Source organism: Halichondria panicea, chromosome 5 (genome assembly GCF_963675165.1).
Source record: "Halichondria panicea chromosome 5, odHalPani1.1, whole genome shotgun sequence".
In the NCBI taxonomy this organism is placed as follows: Eukaryota; Metazoa; Porifera; class Demospongiae; order Suberitida; family Halichondriidae; genus Halichondria; species Halichondria panicea.
The window spans coordinates 4631490-4636232 of NC_087381.1; the positions used below are offsets into that span (position 1 = coordinate 4631490).

The window sequence follows — 4743 nt, forward strand, 5'->3', positions numbered from 1 at the left end:
TTGTACGAAAAAACACTGAATTGTAAGTTTATGTACCAATATGAAATAATTTTATGGCATGTATGTTTCACAGAATATAGCATGTCTATATATGCATGGAACTAGGCATAATTCCCAGCTCAATATTCAGTGAAGTAGTCGTAGATGTCCTTTTAAATTCTCCTGCAGTTACCGTATTCCTGCAGTTACCGTATATGATTGTCTTGATTCAAGCACTCCAAAACATAGCTTAACATTAGAAAATGGAACACAAATACTTTTGGCCCATAAAACATTGCACATATCTCAGAAAAATTTTTAGCCCCTATTTCTGTTTTCAGAATCGCTGTAATCATGCCACGGAAGCTACGATTATGTTCAAAGAAGAACCTAAGAAGCGAACTAAGAGAACTAAGAGGAGCCCCTTACAGGTAGATGTTTTCAGCATGACATCCTACAACAAAACAGCCGCTATAATAATTATGTGTAATCACATGCCAAATTTCCTAATTATAGCTGGTAGTAATGTCAAACCTAATATTAAGGTTTACAATTTCAATTTTATAGGAAATTTGTTCTGATGAGTCCTCTCAAGCAGATTCGCTGACACTAGATGATTTGTACGAAAAAATGCACACATTTTTACCTTCTTTCTGGATAGACACAACTCAGTTAAACGTTTATACGATAAAGTGGTGCAAAATTGATTCCTTACCCTCATCATCAAGTCAGTCTCCCTTAGTATCGCATTCACTTCTAGTAAACAGAGATTTATCATGGAAATTGATGATTCATGATCTTGAAACTTTACCGAATCATACAACTCTTATCTCTAAGATTCCAGCTAATTTGAATGTAAGCTCACTCAAAGAGCCGATGAACGGTTTGTTGAAATGGCACATGTACAGGCAAAAAAAGGAAAAAAGAGAGGGGTAGTCAGAGCATCTTTAAAAACTTAAAAACTGGTGCCTTTACGGTAAACGACGAAGCCATATTTTCTGGAACAATACGCACTTCCAGCTGGCTGCGAAATTATAACAAAAAGCGGAAGATGCAAATCTCTATTGAAAGAATTTACGCATGACCCATAGTAGGTGGACGAAAAAGGGCAGCCCTCAGAAATGTGCCAACGATAGAGAGAGTAAAAAAGTAGGAGCTAAAAAGGCTAAGAGCAAAGGTTGAAAAGGCTAAGAGCAAAGGTTGAAAAGTTAACCGAAATGAATGGTGTGACTGTAGATGAGCCACTTCACAATGAGCTAAGCACCATTGTAAGTGGTAATGATACCTCTATTGAGAAGGACTGGGTACATTTCGAAGGCTATTTTGGGATGAACAGAAAAAGGCTGCAAAAATTAAAAACGCTAGACAGATGAGATGGCATCCGATGATGATTAGATGGTGTTTGTTTGAACCTGAAACTCCTATCAACAAAAGCTTATCACTCACTGCGAACTTCAGGTTTTATTAAATTACCCTAACTACTTTAAGTAGCAAACCTGGTTTACAACCGGAAGTTGACCTCATGCTTGTTGAGGAAGCTTCCCTAGACAGCTCTCCTAAGTGGAGCAAGTACGTAGTATTATTGTTTGACAAAATGAAAGTAATGGAGAGCCTAGTATATGATAAGCACACATCTCAGGTAATCGGCCGGCTTCACTGAGTTGGGAAATCTTAACGATCAGTTTGATGAGTTGGAGAAACAAGATAACAAACCATCAATTGCCACACATATTCTTGGTATTATGGTCCGTGGAGTAGCCTTCGATTTCCCTATGGTCACTTCCCTACTCATGATATTATTAAAGGCACCAAACTCTATTCTATCGTATGGGAAGCTATTGAACGACTGGAAAGATTAGGCTTCAAAGTGGTTGCTTTGACTTTTGATGGTGCTAGGCCTAATCGTAAATTTTTTAACATGCACTCTACAAATAAAGATCTACAAATAAAGAAGTATGTTACAAGACCGCTAATCCATATACGGAAGAGAAAAGAAACATTTATTTTTTTTCCGATGTACCACATCTTATGAAGACCACGAGGAACTGTTGGTCGCATCCACAACAACACAAGACAGCTCTGGGTGAGTTGAGTATATATGCCATTATAAATGTTGTATACACTCTGACTAAACATGTAGATAAATGGAAGTTGGACACACATTAGGACCTTGTATGATGCTAAAGCTTGCTCTCAGTGAAAAATTGCAGGGACGTTATCTGTTAAAGAAATTGTCACGAGAGCACGTCTATCTAAAATCTTATTCTAGAATGCAAGTGGACCTTGCCGTACAAGTAAGTATTATCAATTATACTGTTTTAATTAATTCTGATGTGTAGGTACAACTGTTTCTAAGGGAATGCAATTTTATGGGGGTGATGAAACTACTGAAACGCAGAGATTTATCAAGATGTTTGATAAGTACGCAGCCCTGATGAGTATCGACGTAAGAGAACCAGATTTAAAACCCTATACTTGTTCATCTGACGAGCGCTTAACTGTGAGTTTGTGTGTGCCGACTATAAAAGATTGGTATGTGTATTCTAGCGATTTCTTGGGCTACCTTAAAGAGTGGGAAACAGGTCGAGAAGGATTTACAAATGCTCAAAAGACTACGATGATGCTGAGTAGAGAAACACTTTAGAGAAACACTTGAAGGATTGCATATCACTGGTAAGAATGCCACTATATACTTTGTATGCTTTCTATTCCACAATCCATAATGCAGTACGGTCATTCTGTGAGATCACTCGTTATCTACTTAGTATGGCAGGGTCCCATATCTTTTAAGTGAGCACTTTACAGGATCCTATCGAGAATTATTTTGGACAGCAACGGTAGGCGGTGCCAAAATCCTACAGTGCAAGTTTATCTGCTCAATCGCTACGAGTGCCTGGGTAATTCTAGGCGCAAGAGAAGACTAAGATGAGGTAGTGGACCTTTACCCCGAAAAAAGAACTATAAGTAACTTTTAATTGAAGATGTTTTTTAAATGATAATGTCATAATTAATTTGTTTTAAATGATGATGATGATGATGTCATAATTATACTGTTTACTACTTACGTATTATTATAAGTATAGTGTGCTTGTGCATGAAAAAGTCAAACAGCTAGCTACGATACTGCAAACTCTTCCGAAGACTCTTAACACTTTGTTTCTGTGCAATCTTATATTGTTCCAACCAGGATGAAACAAGACTAAATCCTCTAATTGATACCCACATCTCACTCAGAAGCTGAGCTGCAGCATCATTACTAGATATATCAATGGCTAACATACTCCACCAGCTTGCGTGATGCATTTAAGTATGTCATTCTTGCTGAGTTGTTGGTGACTTCTGGCAGATAAATGCTGAGGAATAAGTTCTTGCGTCTTGATTTCAATGGCTTTGAAAAAATTCAAAGTAGTATCACTCATGTAAAACAACCCCCCTCTATCAATACTTGTAATCCATTCCATAGCATATTCATGAAACGATGCATGACTCTTGTCCAGAGCATCCCATGTTAGAGAGACTCTCCACATACTCCACAGCATTAACGAGCTTCATTGCAACATATCCACCAGCATACTGAACAGCCTCAATTGTCAGTTGTGTACGAGTTGTTTCACTTGCAATTGGTGTCAAAGGTTTGGCTGGATTGTTGCTTAACAGGTGGCAATTGTAATTCTTCTGCAAGAGACTAGGGCAAAGTATCCATTCTCAGCTTGTGAAATTTTCTCATTTGGTTGACCAGATACAACAAATATGGACTTAATTTCTCCAAACAACTTTTCACTAAAGTTGTTTTGAGTGGGAACCGAGCGTCCTGACCACTCCTTTTACAACCTACTTCTTCATCACTGTGTTTCACAACTCTAAAAGATTCATAGAGCTGCACAAAGTAGAACTAGTTGCCATCTTGAGATGTAGCTTTACCTAATGCGCATGTGCAAAGTGGTTAGTGCAGACAGAGTTAAAATGTACGTATTTAACCCCTTGAGAATTTTACATACGTAGGCAAGCGCAACTCGCCTCATCCAACGGAAGTGTTGGGCGTTGCCTATCCCTTTCTTTCATGTATCTATGATAAAACAAATCGAGTTGATTTTTGTATTTTGTATCGCCATTTTGAAACAAAAGGCTCACCATTAGGTATGGACTAAGCACAGTTACTTGTAGTTTATTATGAAATAGATATTGTTGTGATGGCCTCGATTAAACCGCAGCGTAGCGCGGATGTTACTCGAGATACCAACCGTTTCCTATCCCTCTTAACTCTTCAATCTATGAGAGAACAAAGCTCAATCAAGTACTAAGCTCAATCAACTCAAAACTCCACCTCTAACTATCTAGCTCCACGTCCAAATATCATGGCGCAAAGCTGAGCTTTGAAAGGTGGTGATAAAACAGGGAATAAGAAATGAGGAAATGAAATGAGGAAATGAGGAAATAAGAAATAAGAAATAGAAAATGAAATAATTTATGGTGATGATCATCACCATGGCATTAATTTTCATATCCAATAATAATTATTATTATGACATTGTTATAATAATAATTATAATAAGTGCACAAAAATAACGACTGATATCAGCCAAGAAGCTAGAGGTCGACATGTTGCACTGTATCTATTAGGTAGAGGGTATTTCCTATGAGAGTCAAATATATAAGTAGCACCGAGAACTTTCATGTATATAGGCACCCTTCGATCTTCACCCGAGATTGGATATGATATCAGTACAGTGTACTAATGTCATTACTTCCTGCAGCTTTACGACA

The 4743-nt window shown here is 37.7% G+C and overlaps 1 long non-coding RNA gene across 1 annotated transcript; it reads left to right on the forward strand.

Annotated features, from left to right (window-relative positions):
* The first annotated feature begins 323 nt into the window (after positions 1-323).
* Positions 324-3348, forward strand: LOC135336717 (uncharacterized). Its single transcript, XR_010394913.1, has 5 exons — positions 324-410; positions 547-2062; positions 2120-2273; positions 2319-2652; positions 2708-3348. It is a non-coding gene; the product is annotated as an uncharacterized LOC135336717 (long non-coding RNA).
* The last annotated feature ends 1395 nt before the right edge of the window (positions 3349-4743 follow it).